At 36.7% G+C, this 24,458-nt stretch overlaps 1 long non-coding RNA gene and 1 other non-coding gene across 3 annotated transcripts; both read left to right on the plus strand.

The window, feature by feature from the left end:
- Positions 1-4,281: 4,281 nt before the first annotated feature.
- LOC149640667 (uncharacterized) lies at positions 4,282-5,867 on the plus strand. 2 transcript variants are annotated; one of them, XR_016372277.1, is made up of 4 exons: positions 4,282-4,308; positions 5,383-5,490; positions 5,557-5,628; positions 5,716-5,867. It is a non-coding gene; the product is annotated as an uncharacterized LOC149640667 (long non-coding RNA). The 2 variants fall into 2 exon arrangements; XR_016372276.1 differs by lacking the exon at positions 4,282-4,308 and having other exon boundaries at positions 4,330-5,490.
- Positions 5,868-10,018: 4,151 nt separating this feature from the next.
- TRNAP-UGG (transfer RNA proline (anticodon UGG)) lies at positions 10,019-10,091 on the plus strand. The gene has a single exon. It is a non-coding gene; the product is annotated as a tRNA-Pro (tRNA).
- Positions 10,092-24,458: the final 14,367 nt, after the last annotated feature.

The raw sequence follows: 24,458 nt of genomic DNA on the forward strand, positions 1-24,458 counted from the left end.
TTTGAACAGTTTTTTTAGTTATTTTTCATCACTTTCAATAGCATATTTTTCACTTCACAACAGTTTCAACCATATTTTTCTCACTTAACTACACTTTAACCAAGTTTTAGTCATGGAACGACACTTTCAGCCACTTTAAAGTCATTTATCAACACTCCAACCATTTCTCTCATTAATCAAAACTTTTGTTAACAACTTTTTACTCAATTAACAACAATTGTTATTCATTTAGAAAGAGTTTAAAGCACATATTATTCAAAAAGCAGAACTTCATATTGAAATTGGTTATACAACCGAATTTTTTTAAATAAAAATTTGTCATCTATCCGCGCTTTTTAATGAAATTTAGTATTTAACAACGTTTTCAACCATACTTTATTGGTGGAAATCTTTAACGTTTCCATCTCCGACGACTTCATCACTATTTAAATTAGTGATGTCTAGGTGGACGATGCCCATCAAAAAGAAAAATTTTCACTCCTTATACAAAATATCTGATCAGAACTGGTTAAATCGATCTCGACGTTTATAATTACGTTAATGTACATAGAAGGGTGATAATTTACAGAGGGTTAAGACAAGGCTTATGTAAAAATGTTATATTGTAACGCTTAAGGGCAAAGATAAAATATAATTTAGAGTAAATTGGTTCTCACATGACCTATTTAAAAATCTTGAGGGCAATTTGAAGAATTGTAAAAAGCCTTATCTTATCCGTATATTCTTTGTTTTGAATCATGGTAGAATTTTCTGTTATTTATGTTTTTGTTTCTTATTACACAGAAACGAAAATGACGGAATTTCTTAATTTAACGGTTTTTTCGTATATTTTACACATACAGCTATGTTCAGCGCCAGAGAGCTAAAGGTAGGACATTTATCAATTAATCGCGCTTTAATTATTTAACAGCACTCTCAAACCCCCTCAGTTTTCTTTCCTTTAACAACACTTTAACCCTTTTTTAATCATCTAGTAACACTTTCAATCACTATTTGGTTATTTAACAACACTTTCAATCACTATCTGGCCATTTTGCAACACTTTCAATCTCTATTTGGTTATTTAACATCACTTTCAACCACTTTTAAGTCATTCAACAAAATCGTCAACCACTTTTTTTTGCCTTTGAACAACATTTTCAACTTCTTTTTATTCGTTTAACAACATATTCGACCCTCTTTAATTCCTCTAATGACACGTTCAACCACTTTTAATTCATTTAACGACACTCGCAACTACTTTTTACTCATTTAACAAACCTGTGAACCAAGTTTTAGTTTTTAAACAACATTTTCAGGTAATTATTGTTCATTTAACGACATTTTTAAAAACATTTTATTAATTTACCGCCACATTCAACCACTTTTTGTCATTTAACGACACTTCGAACCGATTTTCAGTCATTAAGCATCATTTTCTTTTATAATATAGTCATTTAACCACATCTTCATTCATATTTTAGTTATTTAACGACATTTTCTTTCGCATTTTAATCATTTAACGACACTTTCAACAACATTTTTAGTCTTTTAACTACACTTCAAACCCATTTTTAGTCATTTAACATCAATTTCTATCATACTGTAGTGCTTTAACTACACTTTCGACCACTTTATATTCGTTTATCAACACACTCATCCATCATTTTCTCATTTATCAAACTATCGACTTTTTATTCATTTAACAACAATTTCAACCACGATTAATTTAATTAACAATACTTTGAACCATTTTTACTTTTAACAAAACTGTCAACCACTTTTTAGTCTTTGAACAACATTTTCAAGCACTTCTTATTCGTTTAACAACACAATCAACCCACGTTTATTCATATAATAACACTTTCCACCACATTGTATTCATTTAATAACACATGCAACTACGTTTTGCTCATTTATCAACACTTTCAGGCACTTAATGTTCATTTAACTAAATGATCTTCCACTTTTTATTAATTTAACGACACTTTCAACCACTTTTTGGTCTTTAACGACACTTTCTAGCACTTTTCAGTGATTTAACAACACTTAAAAGCGCTTTTCAGTCACTTAGCATCATTTTCTTTTATATTATAGTCATTTTTTCACATTTTCATTCATATTTAAGTCATTGAACGACACTTCCTACTACTATTTTTAGTCATTTAACATCATTTTCTACCATACTATAGTGCTTTAACTACAATTTCGACCACTTTTTAGTCGTACATCAACACATTCATCCATCATTTTCTCATTTATCAACCTATCGACTCGCTTTTTATTCATTTAACAACAATTTCAACCACGATTAATTTATTTAACAACACTTTGAACCACTTTTTACTTATTTAGCAAAACTGTCAACCACTTTTTAGTCTATGAACAACATTTTCAAACACTTTTTAAACGTTTAACAACACAATCATTCCACTTTTATTCATCTAATAACACTTTCCACCACTTTTTATTCATTTAACAACCCATATAACTACTTTTTACTCATTTGACAACACTTCTAACCACTGTTTAGTCTTTGAACAACATTTTCAGGCACTCAATGTTCACTTAACTAAATTTTCATCCACTTTTTATTAATTTAACGACTCTTTCAACCACGTTTTGGTCATTTAACGACACTTTCTAGCCCTTTTAAGTCATTTAACAACACTTCGAAGCACTTTTCAGTCATTTAGCATCATTTTCTTTAATATTATAGTCGTTTATTCACATTTTAATTAATATTTAAGTCATTGAACGACACTTTCTACCACTTTTTAATCATTTGACATCATTTTCTATCACACTATAGTCATTTAACGACATTTTCATTAATGTTTTTGTCAATAACGACATTTTCGGCTACCTTTTAGTCATTTATCAACACATTCATCCATATTTTTCTCATTTATCAACCCTTTCTAACGACTTTTTATTCTTTTGACAACACATTCAACCAAGATGTAGTCATTTAACCACGCTTTTAACCAAGATTTAGTCCTTTAACAACACTTTCAACCAAGATTTAATCTTTTAACAACACTTTCGACAACGTTTTACCCTTTTAGCAACTCTTTTTATTTGTTTTAAAATAGTTTCAACTCTTCGCGTATTTTACGATTTTTTAAAATCTTTCCCAGCGTTGTTTATGCCTGGTCATCCTTTCCTAATTTTCTCATTGGCTATAAATATTGTCAACCTTAACAGTGTCTTTCTACGTGTGTGTTTCCAGGTTTTTAAGTTTTTACGTCGCAATATAACACAGTATTACGGAATTCACATTGACGTCATCCATCTCACTTGGTTCAAACTTGGTGTAATACGAAAAGAGCATCGTATTTGTATTGAGGTGATTGACAACTTCATCCCAATTCGGATTACTTTCTAGGTAGTGTAAACTCAACGTGATTCCTCGACGTGTCAACTTCCTCTGTCAAAACTACGCTCTACTTTAAAAAACCCAAGCTCCCCCATCTTAAACTGTAGTAATAGGTACGATTCCCTTAATACCTTGCCCATCGGCGGGCTACCACCTGATTTCCAAGCGTGATATGTGCCATAAATCAAGGATGTTTAACCTCTTGGTCGAGAAGTTAAATCGACGTGGAAAGTCCAGCTGAATGATGACGTACGCGGCTTCGTCGCCAAGGTGGTTCGAAACGAGGGGTCGAATACGTACTCTTTTTTTCTGTATCGTATTCTTTCAGTTAGCTATATAATTCAAACAAGTGGGCATTCACATATTTAAAGATGTCTGATTTCTTATCGTTTCGGGTTTTTTTTTTGGGTTATCCCCACAAGGGGTTAGGGATTTTTACAATTCATACTAATTGTTTGAAGTTCTATTGTGATTTTGGAGAAAATCCGTGGAAGGTTTAGAGGTTTTCATACCACACACTACATGGGACATAGACAATTTTGAAAATTTGGTCACAACGTTCTTTTTACCTCAAGGGGATAGAATAGATTTTTTCCGCAATTTAAACTAAATTTATCAATATGGTCGCGGGAAGATTTCCGTTGTATTCCGAATGGCCCACGGAGGAATATAACTCCGAAGATGTCAATACTCCAAATTTCATCGGCATTAGTGATGATGACGATGATGATGATATCGTGTTTAACTTTGTGGATGAAAATGATGACCATAAGTCTGAAGCAGACTCCATATTAACACCCTATGACTTGTGAGTTGACTTTTATAATCCTTGTTATCTAAATTAGCATTAACACTAGACATTATTTAAATCCAATTAGGGTGGAGCTAGTAGACTATCGAAACTCCAATGCGTACATTAATTCTTACGTTATGAACTGTGACGGGTTCAAGTAAATATATCGCTGTTATCAGAAGTGGATCATATTACAGCTCCCTAGAAGTACAGGACGATATAACATCGCCGTGCATCAGCATTGCCTCCTAGCACTGAAGAGAAAAGGGTATATGCGAAACGCAGCGGCGAATTTGTGAACTAAACCAGAGGAATGATTTTGGCGCGAAAGTAATTTTTAATAAGCGGGCGAAGCAAACGGAAGTAAGTGGTAGGCTAGTAGCCAATGAGGAAAGGTTTGGGAGAAAAGAGCGCGGAAGGAAACAAGTTGTTCCATACAAAGTGTTGGGTTGTGAATATAATAGTAGAAGTCCACTTTATTTTTCCGATTTTAAAAAATAATTGGCGGTCTATAGGTATTTTTAAACGCTTGTGTTGAAAAGGAAATTAATATGAATTCAAATTATCAAAATAGCCTTCATCATGCTAGAATATTTTTAATGTATCCCAAGTACAGCACTGAGCTAAGCTTCCACCGATCGATTTAAAGGTTTTTAGCGGGGATAGTTGGACCGATTTATTACTAATTAAAGGTTATGTGCGTCGACATAGAAATTTGATTTCCTTTTTTAAGTGTGACAAATTTTTTCAATGCTTTAACGTTTTCCGTTTGCGAAAGATGCTGGTCAATATTTTTCAGTTTTACAAAACGTTTTTTTAGTTGCTTACGGTTAAGTGCTTTTAATATAACATAGCTCGTGTTCAGATGTCTCTTTAATGTGGGCATGCAACAATTGCAATTAGTTACATTGATCCTAACATAAGCCATTCTAAATCAAAATTATAACGCGATAATAAGCTTCACACTAATCACGACACTGACGGCGGTCTGACAGCCGTTATCATCAACCGGAACTTCCGTAGGTTAACCTAACTCAAGATCCGGGTTAATGGGAAAACTATACTTGTAAAACTGAGCTATAGATGGCGGGCTTGGATGTCTTGGAAGAAAACGCTGTTTACAAAAGCATAACCTACGTCCAGTACTTATAGGGAGCTGTAATATGATTCACTTATGCTGTTATATATTTATGGTGTTAGGTTTTAGAGAGCTAATTATTGTGTATATTAGAATAATTAATTTAATCCGTCAACTTCTGTTTCCGAGCATTGGGGTGGAAGGAGTTCCGCATTTTTTAGTGTCCCTCGAGGACATTGTAGAGGGGCAAATACACCCTCGGTACGTTAAATTGCTAAATTATATAGTTAGTGTTATTGAGATTATTTATATGTTATTTCTATTCAGCCCTGAAAGAAACGAGGATGGGGTTTATTCTCCTACTGGAACGTACTTTGTTCCGAACTGCGACGGGTACAGGTATATTAACATATCCCATAGTTTTCACTAACAATTTAATTAGACTTATATTTCCAATAACTTTAAATTAACTTGTATTATCTTTAGCATCCAGACTGCAGTGTATTCGTACTGTTAACGTAGACGCGATTCTCGGGAGTTAAACTCCACTGATGGAGAGGGAATGAGGCAGGTGGTAGAACTGGAGACTAACATAATTAAACAAATTAGTGGTTTAATAACAAATAATGTAATTGAAAATTTAGATGTAGCTTACATCATCAACCATTAGTTATGAAAAAAAGTAGGCAAAATAAAAGTAAATTAATTAAAAGTTACAATTTGAATTTCATTTTTATTCGTCTCCTAAATTTTTATTTGCAATTTATTTCTTAATTCATAATTCACCCTATTGCATGTACTATGGTACCATTTTTCCCCAGTCGGGTTTTTGGGGAATCTTTATTTTCCCCCAACGTCATCTGGAGTTTCATACCTACTTAACCATTTGATTAATATGGGAGAAATTAATGGTTCAAATTTTAATCTAATTAACATATTAAAATACTGTTTATTTCTTAAATCATAATTCATCCTATCTTCATACTCCAATGTATGTAATTCTACATCCGAGAATCGAACACGCTTCATTGACCTGTCAATCAAAAACACCCCTTGCAGGCGCGGGGATGAGAGGGGTGAGTCAATAAAAAGGCTTACGTACAAAGTCTCATCCGCCATCTTGTTTCTCACTCCTCAATCCTCACTCCTCACTCCTCAATCCTCACTCCTCACTCCTCACTCCTCGCTCCTCACTCCTCGCTCCTCACTCCTCACTCCTCACTCCTCGCTCCTCAGTCCTCGCTCCTCCCTGCCTTCCACTGTACCTGCACTGGGACCGGCATTTATGTACTACTCTCGCTTAGGTTGCGAGTGGTCCCGGGTTTAAATCCCGCACGGACCCAAATTTGCAGAAATAATCTAGTGACTATTTAAATGCAACTGATTACAGGGTTGGACTATGAGTTGACCATGTTTCAGTTATACACATGGTCCGTTGGTCTAGGGGTATGATACTCGCTTAGGGTGCGAGTGGTCCCGGGTTCAAATCGCGGACGGATCCAACTTTTGCAGAAATAATCTAGTGACTATTTAAATACAAATGATTACAGGGTTGGACTATGAGTTGACCATGTTTCAGTTACATACATGGTCCGATTGTCTAGGGGTATGATACTAGCTTTGGGTGCGAGTGGTCCCGGGTTCAAATCGCGGACGGACCAAACTTTTCGATGAAGTAATGTAGTGACTATTATAATGCTACTGATTACAGGGTTGGACTATGAGTTGACAATGTTTCAGGTATATACATGGTGCGTTGGTGTAGGGGTATGATACTCGCTTTGGGTGCGAGTGGTCCCGGGTTCAAGTCCCGGATAGACCCAACTTTTCGATGAAGTAATGTAGTGACTATTTTAGTACAACTTATTACAGGGTTGGAGTAGGAGTTGACCATGTTTCAATTACATACATGGTCCGTTGGTCTAGGGTATGATATTCGCTTAGGGTGCGAGTGGTCCCGGGTTTAAATCCCGCACGGACCCAAATTTGCAGAAATAATCTAGTGACTATTTAAATGCAACTGATTACAGGGTTGGACTATGAGTTGACCATGTTTCAGTTATATACATGGTCCGTTGGTCTAGGGGTATGATACTCGTTTAGGGTGTGAGTGGTCCCGGGTTCAAATCGCGGACGGATCCAACTTTTGCAGAAATAATCTAGTGACTATTTAAATACAACTGATTACAGGGTTGGACTATGAGTTGACCATGTTTCAGTTACATACATGGTCCGATTGTCTAGGGGTATGATACTAGCTTTGGGTGCGAGTGGTCCCGGGTTCAAATCGCGGACGGACCAAACTTTTCGATGAAGTAATGTAGTGACTATTATAATGCAACTGATTACAGGGTTGGACTATGAGTTGACAATGTTTCAGTTATATACATGGTGCGTTGGTGTAGGGGTATGATACTCGCTTTGGGTGCGAGTGGTCCCGGGTTCAAGTCCCGGATAGACCCAACTTTTCGATGAAGTAATGTAGTGACTATTTTAATACAACTGATTACAGGGTTGGAGTAGGAGTTGACCATGTTTCAATTACATACATGGTCCGTTGGTCTAGGGTATGATATTCGCTTAGGGTGCGAGTGGTCCCGGGTTTAAATCCCGCACGGACCCAAATTTGCAGAAATAATCTAGTGACTATTTAAATGCAACTGATTACAGGGTTGGACTATGAGTTGACCATGTTTCAGTTACATACATGGTCCGATGGTCTAGGGGTATGATACTAGCTTTGGGTGCGAGTGGTCCCGGGTTCAAATCGCGGACGGATCAAACTTTTCGATGAAGTAATGTAGTGACTATTATAATGCAACTGATTACAGGGTTGGACTATGAGTTGACAATGTTTCAGTTATATACATGGTGCGTTGGTCTAGGGGTATGATACTCGCTTTGGGTGCGAGTGGTCCCGGGTTCAAATCCCGGACGGACCCAACTTTTCGATGAAGCAATGTAGTGACTATTATAATGCAACTGATTACAGGGTTGGACTATGAGTTGACCATGTTTCAGTTACATACATGGTCCGATGGTCTAGGGCTATGATACTCACTTTGGGTGCGAGTGGTCCCGGGTTCAAATCGCGGACGGATCCAACTTTTGCAGAAATAATCTAGTGACTATTTAAATACAACTGATTACAGGGTTGGACTATGAGTTGACCATGTTTCAGTTATATACATGGTGCGTTGGTGTAGGGGTATGATACTAGCTTTGGATGCGAGTGGTCCCGTGTTCAAGTCCTGGATAGACCCAACTTTTCGATGAAGTAATGTAGTGACTATTTTAATGCAACTGATTACAGGGTTGGAGTAGGAGTTGACCATGTTTCAATTACATACATGGTCCATTGGTCTAGGGTATGATATTCGCTTAGGGTGCGAGTGGTCCCGGGTTTAAATCCCGCACGGACCCAAATTTGCAGAAATAATCTAGTGACTATTTAAATGCAACTGATTTTAGGGTTGGACTATGAGTTGACCATGTTTCAGTTATATACATGGTCCGCTGGTCTAGGGGTATGATACTGGCTTTGGGTGCGAGTGGTCCCGGGTTCAAATCCCGGACGGACACAACTTTTCGATGAAGTAGTGTAGTGACTATTTTAATGCAACTTATTACAGGGTTGGACTATGAGTTGACCATGTTTCAGTTGCATACATGGTCCGCTCGTCTAGGGGTATGATACTCGCTTAGGTTGCGACTGGTCCCGGGTTTAAATCCCGCACGGACCCAAATTTGCAGAAATAATCTAGTGACTATTTAAATGCAACTGATTACAGGGTTGGACTATGAGTTGACCATGTTTCAGTTATATACATGGTCCGTTGGTCTAGGGGTATGATACTCGCTTAGGGTGCGAGTGGTCCCGGGTTCAAATCGCGGACGGATCCAACTTTTGCAGAAATAATCTAGTGACTATTTAAATACAACTGATTACAGGGTTGGACTATGAGTTGACCATGTTTCAGTTACATACATGGTCCGCTCGTCTAGGGGTATGATACTCGCTTAGGTTGCGAGTGGTCCCGGGTTTAAATCCCGCACGGACCCAAATTTGCAGAAATAATCTAGTGACTATTTAAATGCAACTGATTTTAGGGTCGGACTATGAGTTGACCATGTTTCAGTTATATACATGGTCCGCTGGTCTAGGGGTATGATACTGGCTTTGGGTGCGAGTGGTCCCGGGTTCAAATCCCGGACGGACACAACTTTTCGATGAAGTAGTGTAGTCACTATTTTAATGCAACTTATTACAGGGTTGGACTATGAGTTGACCATGTTTCAGTTCCATACATGGTCCGCTCGTCTAGGGGTATGATACTCGCTTAGGTTGCGAGTGGTCCCGGGTTTAAATCCCGCACGGACCCAAATTTGCAGAAATAATCTAGTGACTATTTAAATGCAACTGATTTTAGGGTTGGACTATGAGTTGACCATGTTTCAGTTATATACATGGTCCGTTGGTCTAGGGGTATGATACTGGCTTTGGGTGCGAGTGGTCCCGGGTTCAAATCCCGGACGGACACAACTTTTCGATGAAGTAGTGTAGTCACTATTTTAATGCAACTTATTACAGGGTTGGACTATGAGTTGACCATGTTTCAGTTGCATACATGGTCCGCTCGTCTAGGGGTATGATACTCGCTTAGGTTGCGAGTGGTCCCGGGTTTAAATCCCGCACGGACCCAAATTTGCAGAAATAATCTAGTGACTATTTAAATGCAACTGATTACAGGGTTGGACTATGAGTTGACCATGTTTCAGTTATATACATGGTCCGTTGGTCTAGGGGTATGATACTCGCTTTGGGTGCGAGTGGTCCCGGGTTCAAATCCCGGACGGACACAACTTTTCGATGAAGTAGTGTAGTGACTATTTTAATGCAACTTATTACAGGGTTGGACTATGAGTTGACCATGTTTCAGTTACGTACATGATCCGTTGGTCTAGGGGCATGATTCTCGCTTAGGGTGCGAGTGGTCCCGGTTTCAATTCCCGGACGGACCAAACTTTTTGCAGAATACCATAAAAATGGTTTTCGAAGAGTGTATAGTATAGAAATATTGCAACTAGCAGGTGTACAGAATATGACATCAGTTATCTTAACCTTATAAGTAAATTATAATAACGCGTCGTTCAGTTTTATCTCTAGTGCTTTAGACCTATTACGAAGGGAATTAAATTTTTGACTGTGTAGTACCTTCAAAGTTGGTGTAATATTGGAAATAATTGGTTGAAAAAGCAAGTATATTCGTAGTATTGTGTAATTTCGAAGTATCCCGTAATATTTAGAATTATTCCGTAAGATTTAGAATTATCCCCTAATATTTGGAAATATGGCGTAATATTTAGAATTATCCCCTAATATTTGGAAATATGGCGTAATATTTTAAAGTATATTCGTAGTATGAGGAATTATCGTGTAATATCTGGAAGTATATTCGTAGTACCGTGTATTATTTGTAGTACCAAGAATTTCGTAATATATTCGTAGTACTGAGAAATATTTAGTAAGGTGTACGTTGAAAACGCTAATGGTTATCCCCTCGGTATTAACTGTTTTGAAACAAATCTACAAAACTACAATTCGGGCCCTAGTTATATGGTTAAAATTTCAAAGAGATCCATTTAATAGTTTATTTTATAAACAAATGAAGTTGCTAAGGGTGGTTTTCAATTCAATAAAAATTATCATAGATTTTGACGAAAACCTCGCAATGTTTCCATAGAAATAACTTGGGAAAATATTTTACAAATAACCATTTTGTGGAAGCCGTAATGCAATAACTATTCGATTGTTTGACTAGAAAACGGTTTTAAACGAAAGCCTGGTATTTTGGTTTTCAGCTTTCCAATTTTCGTTAATTAAATTTAAGTTTAAGTATGTTTAACTTCATATTTTCAAAACCAATCCAATCTGCGAAATTTTAGCAAGAATAAGAGTCAGTTTATGATGTTAGCACGGTTAAGGCTATTAGGTCCAATTTTCGTAGTGGCTAAAAAACAAGGGGACCTAAGCTTGTGATAGCTAACAAGTTAAGTTGGAAAAGGACCCCACACATATATATTAAGTTACCAACTGCCTTAGAGACAGTAGCAATAAAGGTGAGTTTACGACTGGTAATTAAGCTAGATTAGCGTCGACTGGTAATTAGTCTAGATTACCGACTACTAGTAATTAAGCCAGTTTAGCGACGACTGGTAATTAAGCTAGATTAGCGTCGACTGGTAATTAGTCTAGATTACCGACTACTGGTAATTAAGCTAGATTAGCGTCGACTGATAATTAAGCTAGATTACCGAAGACTGGTAATTAAGCTAGATTACCGACGACTAATAATTAAGCTAGCTTAGCGTCGACTGGTAATTAATCTAGATTACCGACTACTGGTAATTAAGCTAGACTAGCGTCGACTGATAATTAAGCTAGATTACCGAAGACTGGTAATTAAGCTAGATTACCGACGACTAGTAATTAAGCTAGCTTACCGACGACTGGTAATTAAGCTAGCTTACCGACGACTGGTAATTAAGCTAGCTTACCGACGACTGGTAATTAAGCTAGCTTACCGACGACTGGTATTTAAGCTAGATTACCGACGACTGGTAATTGAACTTGATAAGTATATGACATGTGTTGGTGCTCAGGTGTACGGAATCTTTTTGTGGTATAACTATGTACTGCTTCCTCTTTATTTGCATGTGAAAATGACGGGACGCAATTTGAGTTAGACCGGACTTTCATTGTCAAGTAAAGCAGTCAAGAATGACAGTTTATAATAGATGGTTGGTTAGTTCAAAAGCGTATGCACAATGCCCTAATACTTTTACTCTTCTAAGGTTTCTGAACAATGACTGAAGACTGGTAATTAAGCTAGATTACCGACGACTAGTAATTAAGCTAGCTTAGCGTCGACTGGTAATTAATCTAGATTACCGACTACTGGTAATTAAGCTAGACTAGCGTCGACTGATAATTAAGCTAGATTACCGAAGACTGGTAATTAAGCTAGATTACCGACGACTAGTAATTAAGCTAGCTTACCGACGACTGGTAATTAAGCTAGCTTACCGACGACTGGTAATTAAGCTAGCTTACCGACGACTGGTAATTAAGCTAGCTTACCGACGACTGGTAATTAAGCTAGCTTACCGACGACTGGTATTTAAGCTAGATTACCGACGACTGGTAATTGAACTTGATAAGTATATGACATGTGTTGGTGCTCAGGTGTACGGAATCTTTTTGTGGTATAACTATGTACTGCTTCCTCTTTATTTGCATGTGAAAATGACGGGACGCAATTTGAGTTAGACCGGACTTTCATTGTCAAGTAAAGCAGTCAAGAATGACAGTTTATAATAGATGGTTGGTTAGTTCAAAAGCGTATGCACAATGCCCTAATACTTTTACTCTTCTAAGGTTTCTGAACAATTTGAATTAATATTAAGACTGAAGTAACAGATATTAATAAAAACTATCATTGTAGACAAAGCCGGAAAAGTGTAAAAGATAAGTGTAGAAAATGAATTGCCTGAAGTAACAGATATTAAAATGTTCACTTTTGAAGACATGATCATAAAACATCGAATATTTGAAAAAATTCTTATCTTAGTTTTTTTCACCAAAATTACTTTAGTCGAAATATTTTGTCATGAAACATGTGCATCATTTTAAAAGTAGTACGCGTTTACATTTTATTTTACATCAAAAATTTACAATTAGTTTTGAGTATTCGGTCCTATAAGGAGAATAAAATAGTCAGAAAATGGTTGAAAAAAAAATGTGTGAAAGCTTAACAAATCGTAGTCGTTATTTTGAAAGTTTTAAAAGAATCAAAATTAACGTGATGTATAGCTCCCAAAATATATTTTGGACATTAATAGCTACATCACAGTCAAACGGCCTTTGTAATTTTCTGCTTGGCAATATTTTCAATTTTAAAATATAAAAATTGGAGTATTTGAACCTTAATGTTAGTCAAAAGTGAAACCTAGTATCAAGCCAGTATCCCTTAAAAAATGATACCATTTTTTTCTGGAACTACTATATGGAGCAAAATTCTTGTGTAAATAATGTAGAAAAATATTTTGAGTTGAATGAAAATTTGGTGAAAAACTAAGATAAGAATTTTTTAAAATAATCGATGTTTTACGATCATGTCTACAAAAGTGAACATTTTAATAGCAGTACTTCAGGCAATTCATTTTCTACACTTATTTTTTACACTTTCCCGTCTTTGTCTACAATGACAGTTTTTATTAATTAACTGTTGCAGTAGTTGAATATATTCAGTGAACAGGACAATGGTTAGAAAGTGCTTTTGTAGGTGATGGATATTTTTAATACATTATTTTTTGAAGGAGTATTGTTTGTCTGAAGGGCTGCCACCCATAAGCTAAGGCGTTTCTGTGTAAACTTGCAACATGTCAACGTATATTTCGAGAACGAGACAGACGCGGAAAATGACCATGAAAGCGGAGACGTTTATGACGACGAACGAATCAGGGGTTTCCGGTTTCTGACAGGGATGCAATTCATTCTTCAGATCCTCGAAACAGTCACCCTCGGTCAATTGGCGCAATCTGAGAAATATGGTGAAATTAGTTAACCATAAACAACCTCGGTCAGTTGTCGTAGCCTGACAGATGATAAATTTCACTATAAACCTTAAGAATCAATAGGAGACACGAACCTTCTGTTGACGGTCTTAATCAGAGTTTGCGAAATGTTTTTCTTGAAATACAGCACCAAGTGGGTTTTCATTAGAGGCGGGCTTAGTTTCATTTTGCAATTTCCTGTCTTTGCATACCGGGCCTTGATTATATTCCAGTGAAGATCATCCGTATTAATTATAAATCTGTCTCGATTTTCAACTCCCGAATCAATTTCACCAATTTCCATTAAAGTGCCAATTGTCTGATAACACGAATCTGGGTTCGCATTTGCTCACTTTATTACTTCCGCAAATGACGCTTTAATCAATGCATTTTTCTACATCGAAAATAAAAGAAATTGAACAACATTTCTTTGAAACTACGAAGAGAACCTTGAAGAACTTCTATTTAACGAATGAGAAAGTGACGCGTAATTTTTATATTAACCTGACCTGAATAAAATTGAAAATTGCATCGTTTTGGTCAACACAGGCTTAGCATTGGGAAAGTGAAATACATCGTCGATGGTGTCGAAGGGGAGTGATTCCTTTTTGCTGGCAAACTGCGACGTCATTTCCGAGGATACGAAAAGCAATAAAACGAAAGACGCCAGACTCCACGAGACCGAAAGAAAACGTGAAACTCCGTTGCAATTGAAACTTTGTGGAACTAGGAATGAAATTGAATTTAGTTTTGAAATGTACATAGCGTTACTCTATTACTTCTTACTCGTTCCCAGAAGGCATTGCAACAAAAGCATGAAGGGCAGTTCCGATTTGACTTTGCCATATTTAGAGTTCAGCTTTCCCATCAAGTAAATCAGCAGAACGATACCAAGAGACCCCGCAATTATCTAGATATATTGAATATTAACCCATCAACTGCTTCAAACCAAAACGAAACATATTTTTGCATATCATCTTAATCTACGATTATTTGAAAGCTTTATCTGTACACTTTGGCAAAGGGAATCGTCTGATTACAATTTTTATTTAAATTAAGAAAGACAAGTAACCCATTTATTGACAACAGAGAAAATATTGTTTTCATTTGATTTTTTTGTTCCGAATAATATTTGGATTCTCAAGCTTAATAATGTGTGCGAAGATGCGAAGGAATTGAAGCGATCAGTGGTTAACAACGAAGGTACTATTGAAAAATCTCCCTCCTGTTTATTCAAAACGTTTTACCTAATTATTATTGGTACAAGTTGACCAAGAACTAAGTCGTATTACATTTTTCTGCAGCATTCCTAGCATTCCATTCCACGAATTATTAACTTTCGCTCCACAAAACTCATCCGCATTCGGGATAAGAGTAACGCTGAGAAAGATCTCAATGATTGCGGTTATTACGACAAACATAAAAACAAACCACTAACGTTATGCTTAATTACTTGATATTGTCGAGTGTTTGTAGAACGTGCAGGAATTTAATCATGTAGCCAGTTTTCTCTCCTTGTTCATTCGAAAAAACAAATGGCAAATACTGGTAAAAAATATACATTACACAGCGAAGTGTATGAGAGTCAAAAGCCGAACATAATCTTAGTTAGTGAATTATGAAATTCTGTTCTTACCTTAAAAAGATTGCTCTATAGTATTTTGCTGTTTCAACGTTCACTATTTTTACTTTTTAATTTCTCATTGTAGTCGACGCAGTCTTGTAGAAGAACCAATTGGAGTGAAACGTCAGGTATCAAGTGATTTCGTTCCTTCTCAAGTTGTACCGTACTGCAACATGGCAACAATGCAGTGTTTTTATTGCGTTTAGGACTATAATGCTTTTGTAGGGTAGTAAAGATCACAAGGCTCCAGTTACAATTAATTTATTAGGTTTTGTTTCGTACGTCTTAACACAAACATTTCAAACTCAAAAGTAACGGTTTTATTTTTAAAACTTCACGCGCTTATCTTTCACATTTCAATCTCGTTCGTTTTTTTCTCGTTTTAAGAGTGCACGCGCTCGTATCTTATGTAAATCCGTAATACAATTTTGACTTATTCTACAGGACTAAGCTTTATTTGGATCTATTCTCGCGCAACACCAGCACCCTCTCGAATAATTTGAAGGGCAATTCGAAGAAAATTCTTTGCGTGTTTGGACTTCTTTAACGAGCTTCCGCTCTGGAATATTGCTGTTAATTTGTGGCGTTAATGAATATTGTACCCCGTTGAAAACGTGAAAGTTCTAATGTTGTTTTCCAAAGTTTTGAAGAGAAAGGATAATGGTCCCAGCTCTCTTTCGACGAATATCTTATTTCGGGATCGATGAAAGGGGTCAACTTTTGGGGTAACTGGAGACGTTCGTTTTTAGTCTCATTACTTTTTGACCCGAGTTAGAATATATTTACCGATGTGACATATCGGGTATTTTGGGCAGTTTAAGCTAAAAATAGTTTGCCAGATTGATTTTCGCAAACCGCGTCCACCCAAGGCAACAAATTTTGAACGCAGCTTGAGGAAACGAACTCTTTCCGAGCTTTTGCTTTGTAGGTTTTACTTTTTGATTTCCATGAACAGTGAATATTATAGCGTGTCGAAACCATTAAATTTCGTTGGTTGTATTCCAAAGTTCTAATGGAAACTAGAGAGATAATGGTTCTACCTTTCCTTCGGGGAATAACATTACTCCGTGATCAATTATTTTTTGATGGTTCTTGGCACGTTAGTCCTTTCTTACTAAGTGAGTGAACTTTGTTTAATGTCACAAGTTTTCCAAGCTTGTCACGATATTAACTTCGACAGTGGATTGATATTATGCTGATGGTCTAGTCAAGTGACGCGCGAAGAAAACACTGATTAAGCGACGAAAGAAAAATTGTCTTCTTTTGTTGCAAACGCGATAGTTGATGATGCTATTTGTCAACCAAAATTCAGTTACATTAAATGATATTTTTGTGGGGGCCGAATTACATCTATTAGCTATTGCAGTAGTTGAAAACATTCAGTGAACAGGAGTGTTGGATGTGGTTTTGAAGACACTGTTCTTTTTGGTATACTTTTTTTGTATGGAGTAATGTTGGTCTAATGGGTCTAATAGGCTAAGACCTTGGCATGTTAACTTTCAACATGTGAACGTATATTTCGAGAACGAGAGTGACGAAGGAAGCGAAGGATCCGAAAAGACAGAAGTAAAAAAGAAAAAAAGCGGAGACGTTGATGACGACGAACGAATCGGGGGTTTCAATTTTCTGACAGGGATGCATTTCGTTCTTCAAAGACGCGTTCAGATCCTCGAAGCAATCGCCCTCAGTCAACTGGAGCAACCTGACAAATAAGCTGAAATTAGTAATACCGTAAACAATGGAACTTTTAAGGGGTCACGAACCTTCTGTTGATGGTCTTGATCAGAGTTTGCGAAATGTTTTTCTTGAAATACAACACTCCGTAGATTATCATTAAAGGCTGGCTTAGTTTCATTTTGCAACTTCCAGTCTTTGCGTACCGGGCCTTGATAATATTCCAGTGAAGAACATCCGAAGAAATGGAAAATTTCTCTCTTTTTTCAATTTCCGAATGAATGCCGTTGTTCTCAGTTAAAGCGTCAAATGTCTGATGCCATAAATCTGGGTTCGCGTCTGCTCGCTTCATTACTTCCGCATATGCCGTGTTAATTAACGCATTTTTCTGAATCGAGAATAAGAGAAATTAAAAAAAAAGCTTATTTAGGCCTATAACAAATGAGAAATTGACACGTAAATTCTTATATTATCCTGACCTGAATGAAACTGAAGTAAGCAGAGTTTTTCGTCAGCAAAGGCGTCGCATTGGGAAAGTGAAATACATCGTCGATGGTATCGAAGGGGAGCGCTTCCTTTTTGCTGGCAAACTGCGACGTCATTTCCGAGGATACGAAAAGCAATAGAACGAAAGACGCCAGACTCAACAAGACCGAAAGAAAACGAGACACTCCGTTGCAATTCAAACTTTGGGGATCTGAGAAAAAATTGATTTAGTTTTGAAAACTTTTTAAATGAGTATATCGTTGCTCTGGAACTTCTTACTCGTTCCCAAAAGGCATTGCAACAAAAACATAATGGGCAGTTCGGATTTGACTTTGCCATATTTAGAGTTTAGTTTCCCCGTCATGTAAATCAGCAGAGCGACACCGATGAACAAAACAACTATCTAGATATATTAAATATAAACACATAAGTCAACTGCTTTAACATGGATAAATTTATAAACCACACTAAACATATTTTTGCACATTCATATTAGTCTACAATAGAGAGCTTGATCCTGTTGACTGATAAACTTTAGGAATGTGAAACTTGATGTCTTTGACTACAAAATTATATGAAATTAATATAGACAAGTTACCCATTTATTGACAACAGAGAAAAGATCGTTTTCATTTGATTGGTTTGCTCCGAATAATATTTGGGTTCTCGAAATGAAAAATTGGCGCGAAGATGGAAAGGCATTGAAACGATCAGTGGTTAATGCCAAAGGAGATATTGAAAAATCTCCCTCCTGAGTATTGAAAACGTTACCATAAATATTATTATTGAAAGAAGTTGACCATGAAATAACTCGTATTACTAAAAGAATATGGCAAGACTCGCATTCTAAACAAATTTTCCCATGTTAAGAGAAAATTAACCACCTTATAGGGCTCATAGCTACTTATTTATGTTCACAAAAATTTAGCAATAAAATGGCAAAGTGTGCTTTAAAACCAAACCATGTAATATCGTTCTATTGAAGCTAAAGCCATGTTAACATATTCTTAGTATCGAGAATGAATTCTTGGTTCAGAATTTATTTGGAGTTATGCATTTCTTTGGAGCATTCCTTGAAGTCCGTTCCAAGAATTATTAACTTTCGCTCCCAAAAACTGATCAGCATTCGGAATAATAGTAACGCTAAAAATCATTCCTTGATTGCTGTTATTACACAAAATTTAAAAGCAGACTAATAACGTAACGCTTAGTTACGTGATTTTGTCAAATATTTGTAGAACATTGAGGAATTTAATCATGTATCCAGTTTTCTCTCCGTGTTCATTCGAAAAAACAAATGGAGAAAACTGAAAAGAAATATGGCCCAAGAGCCTTAATAGTAGCCACATCGTTATCTATTTAATTAAGACATAATTAAAAAGAAAAAATTCAAAGACCCTAAGAAAATCAGAAGTGTCCGACCCCACAGATAGAGAGGTACCATCCCCCTATCCCCGACACTTTAGAGATAGACTAGAGGATCAAAACTCGAATGTCTCTCAGTGGTAGCGTGTCAAACCGGTGCGCCAGCGACACGGGTTCAATTCCCAAGTGCGCCGTGAAAAAATTTTAATTAAAATAAAATCTCGAGCCGAGCTCAGTTATATCTATTTGTGGTTTGAGGTACTATAGAGTTCCTTTTAAGCTAAAATCTTACGATAATGAAAGCGACAACCCCGGCCACTACTACTACTATTAGTACTACGGCTCGGGTCAAACTAAGAGCCTCATCGTATACTACGATGTAGCTAAAATACAACGTACTCATCTGAAGTGTAAATCAACGGCCGGACATAATTAAGTGAATTATTATATTATCTCAAAGAAGACCTCGCGATTGGACTAGTAGCATCATCTTTGAACAGTAGCAAATCATGAAATGCTGTAAACTTACTGCAATGAAGGGTGCTCTATAGTATTTTGCTGTTTCCTCGTGCATTGTTATGACTTTTAATTTCTCAATGTACTCGTTGGAGAACCCTTTGCAAAAAAAATTAAAAGTAATAGAATGTATTCGGGTATTTTAATCCCTTCTCAAGTTACGCCGTTCTTCGACATAGCAACCGTGCACTATTCTTTTTGGGAATGCTCCTCGCACAACGCGAGCACCCACGCGTATAATGTGAATAATTTCTAAGAAACCCATTTGTCCGTTGATATTGTTTTTCGAGATTTCGTTTTGTTATGTCACTCTTAATTTGGGGCATGAGTGAATATTCAAACCCGTTGAAACCATAAAAGTAATATTAAAGATTTCTAACGTAGCGAAGGCATCAGAGCAGTGATAATGGTCCTACTTTCCTTGAGAGGAAAATCTTATTTCGGGATCGATGACGTGTCGACCTTTGTGGGAACTCGAGTCGTAAGTTGCTAAGCAACCACTTTCTAGTGTCGCAATAATATTTGACGCGTGTATTTTACATTTAAATTTTATTTACTTCAATCAAGAACGAATTCAGGATACTATATGAACGTTGAATCAAGGCAACGATGGCAATATGAAGTCATACTTTTCATAATATGAGGGAGGGGCTACATTTTTGGGAATATTCTGGCGCCCTCAAAAGTTTCAGACTATCATTAATTTATTTCCCGTTTCCGAGTTCCGACAGAAACGAAGCCGGGTGTGTGGGCACTCCGGTAAGCCAAGTTTGAGGGAATAGGACACATGTCGGCGATCCTACCCTATAGGTGCTGACTGTCCCGTGTCCGCCGGAGGTGACTTGACCCCCACACTCCATCCGTCACCTCCCAAATAAACCTCATTTCCTTCTCCTTCTTACACACATGCTGAAACCTGATTAATCTAATCCTTGCCGAGAACCAACCCATGGACCCAATTTGTATTGAAACCTCTCAAAAAAACGGAATATGGAGTCTCCCAGCTCTAGGAGTGTTGAAGTCGGTGTCAAGAACAAAACTGTTAAAATAGTTAATGATAAACTGATACATTTAATAAGAGTTGGTTTTGAACTCTTTACTATACTTAAATGAGTTCTCGGTTTTTTATTGTACTTGGTGCAGTTATGAAAGAAAGAATTCCGAAATTGCAAACGTATTAAGCATTTTTCAAAAACTCATTTATTTTAGTTCGTTCTCAAGTTGGTGCTCGCTAGTAGATGTTTAACTGCAGTACCATTTGATTGTGAGTTTAAATTAAATTCTCCCATTCCGAGTGCACCGACGCGAAGAATTAAACTCTTTGCGTGTTTCACCCTATTTTCCGAGCCTACGACGTTACTTTCAATTTGTGGCATGAGTGAATATAATAGGCCTACCCTTTCGAAATTTTAAAGTTCTTTACTTCAGTTCTAATGGTAAAAGAACAGCTATAATGGCTATAGATTAGTTGGGTTGTCGATGATAAAGTTCTTGGCGTGTGCCGGCATCTTATGATTACCGTAGAAATGATGTTCTCGTGTAAGTTAAAAGTGCAAAAATATCTTTAAAAAACGTAGAACAATAATAATTGGTATCATTTAAATATAGCTAAGCTTAAACGTTTCATTATAGTTTGTGATAAAAAATCACTTAATATTTGGGAGGAAATTCTTTATTCAAAATGCTTTTAGTGATATAAATAGTCCAATCCAATACACTGAAGAGACTACATACGCCAGTACACCCTAGTTTGACTGAAGTGTCTTCTTTAGCCCATTTGATTTTGCTTTCCCCCTTTTTTTCACTCTCTGAACTTCTAAGCAATTGAGTTGAAGGACCTTATATGAAACTCTTGTTTTTTTGTATGAATTTTTGTGGTGGACCATGAAGCTGCCTAATTTTATCTATTTACTTGTGCAAACTTTGTTAAAAATATTCATTATACCAGAGAATGGTCTAAAAGCGATTTTGTAGGTGATGGATACGTTTATGTGTACACTACATCGATTTGGTATGTTTTAAAGGAAAGCGCGGCTCCATGATCACCCCTGGCATTCTGGCTAACCTTCTGGACTCGAATTTTACCTTGACAAAGGCAGGAAACAATCAGACCTAATGCACTAGTTCCCATTGGCTCCTGCCTTTGACTTAACTAGGCTTTAGCAAGCTTAGCCAGTGTGTTGCAGAAAAGCCATCTATAAGGGGCATCAACGGAGCCGCGCTTTCCTTTAAGTACTTTTTAAAGGATAAATGTCTGTCTAAAGGAATGACACCGATGAACTAAGGCGCTACCATGTTAAGTTATCAACATTTCAACGTATATTTCGAGAACGACAGTTACGAAGGATGCGGAGAATCCGAAGAGACAAACGCGGAAAATGACCATGAAAGCGGAGACGTTGATGACGACGAACGAATCAGTGGTTTCCGGTTTCTGACAGGGATGCATTTCGTTCTTCAAAGACGGGTTCAGATCCTCGAAGCAATCGCCCTCGATCAGTTGGCGCAACCTGACAAATATGATTAAATTAACTCCACCTTAAACAAAATAACATCGAAGGGGGCACTAACCTTTTGTTGATGGTCATGATTAGCGTTTGCGAAATGTTTTGTTTGAAATACAACACCCCGTACGCTATCATTAAAGGCTGGCTTAGTTTCATTTTGCAACTTCCAGTCTTTGCGTACCGAGTCCTGATTATATTCCAGTTAAAAGCATCTGTAAAAATGATAAATTTTTCTCGATTTTCAATTCCTGAATGAATATCGTCGTTTTCCATCAAAATGTCAATTGTCTGGTAACACGAATCTGGGATCGCGTCTGCTCGCTTTATTACTTCCGCATATGCCGTGTTGATCAAGCCATTTTCCTATATCGATAATAAAAGAAATAAAAAAATCCATTTTAAACCGATTGAGAATTTTACGTGTAATTCTTATATTAACCTGACCTGAATTAAACTGGTAATTGCTGAGTTTTTTGGCAGCAAAGGTTTCGCATTGGGAAAGTGAAACACATCGTCGAGTATGTCGAAGGGAAGTGCTTCCGATTTTCTTGAAAACTGTGACGTCATTTCCGAGGATACGAAAACCAATAGAACGAACGACGCCAGACTCCACAAGACAGAAAGAAAACGAGGAACTCCGTTGCAATTCAAACTTTGGGGACCTGAAAATGAAATTAATTTCAATTTGAGTTGATCATACCGTTGCTTCATTACTTACTCGTTCCCAGAAGGCATTGCAACAAAAACATGAATGGCAGTTTGGATTTGACTTTGCCATGTTTAGAGTTTAGTTTCCCCGTCATGTAAATCAGCAGCATAACACCTACGGACCCCGCAATTATCTAGATACAATTTATATCAATACTTAACACTCATAAATTTTAGGAAAGTGAAACTTTATGTCTTAGACTACATTTTTTTGTGGAAAATAGTAAAGAAAAGTTACCCATTTATTGACAACTGAGAAAATATCGTTTTCATTTGATTGATTTGTTCCGAATAGAATTTGGGTTCTAGAAAACATAAATGGGTACGAAGATGCAAAGGTATTGAAACGAGCAGTGGCTAATGCCAAAGGAGATATCGCAAAATCTGCCTCCTGTGTATTGAAAACGTTTACTCAATTATTGTTGTAAGAAGTTGACCAAGAACTAAGTCTATTTCTTTAAGAGTATGGTAAGACTCGTATTCTAAACTAATCCTTCTATGTTAAGTAACAATTAATCTCCATATAGGACTCAAAGCTTCTTATTTTCGAATCACGTGCGCCCTAATTATGTTCACAAGAATTTACCAGTGTAAAATGACAAAGTGTGCTATTTACATTACATCAGCCCTTAACCCCAAACCGTAAAATCATCTGGTATAATTTTGTTACAAAGCAGCTAAAGCCATGTTAACATATTCTTAGTATCGAGAAAGAATTCTTGTTTCAGAATTTATTTGGAGTTATACATTTCTTTGGAGCATTCCCAGAAGTCCGTTCCAAGAATTATTAACTTTCGCTCCCCCAAACTTGTCTACATTCGGGATAAGAGTAACGCTGAAAAACATTTCCATGATTCTGGTTATTATGAGTACCATAAAAGCACCACTAACTCTACGCAAATTACTTGATATTGTCGAATGTTTGTAGAACATTCAGAAATTTAATCATGTAGCCAGTTTTCTCTCCTTGTTCATTCAAATAAACAAGTGGCGATAACTGGGGAAAAATATAACGTAATATGCCGAAGCGTATGAAAGTCGAGGGCTGAACGTAATCTAGTGAATTATCTTAGTCCTCATGATTGGACTAGTAACATTATCTTTGAACAGTAGCAAATCATGAAATGCTTTAAACTTACTTTCATGAAGGGTGCGTTGTAATATTTTGCTGTTTCCTTGGGCATTATTAATTGTAGTCGACGCAATCTTGAATTAGAACCAGTAGCAAAAATTCAATGTATTTAGGTATTTTTTTCCTTATCAAGTTGCGCCGTCCTTCGACATAGCCAGAATTGAGTGTATAATTTAGCTTTTAGAGATCGCCGTTTGCGCAACGCGAAAAATTTGACGGAAAACCTAAGAAAACCCTTTTACGCGTTTGATATTGTTTTACAAGCTTGCTTTTTGGTATGTTTCTTTTAATTTGTGGCATAAGTCAATATTGTACCTCGTTGAAACGTTAAGAAAGAATTAGGGTATGGCTAATGGTTCTACCTTTCTTTTAGCGGAAAATCTTATCTCGAAATCGTTGACGCGTCCACCTTTGCTGTCGTTCGTTGCTAAGCAACTTCTTTTTAGTGTCACTACTTTTTGATGCGTTTTAATATATATTTAAAATGACATCAGGTATCCTGGTAGGGTTTGAGATTACACTGAATGACGGAATTGTTGTACAGAAGTTATTGTTTAGCATTAGCAACAAACCAGGACGCTCAAACCAACTTGAATGCACT

Source organism: Phalangium opilio, unplaced genomic scaffold (assembly GCF_054372755.1).
Source record: "Phalangium opilio isolate 3A_F unplaced genomic scaffold, DU_Popi_V2 ptg000093l_1, whole genome shotgun sequence".
Taxonomy (NCBI): domain Eukaryota; kingdom Metazoa; phylum Arthropoda; class Arachnida; order Opiliones; family Phalangiidae; genus Phalangium; species Phalangium opilio.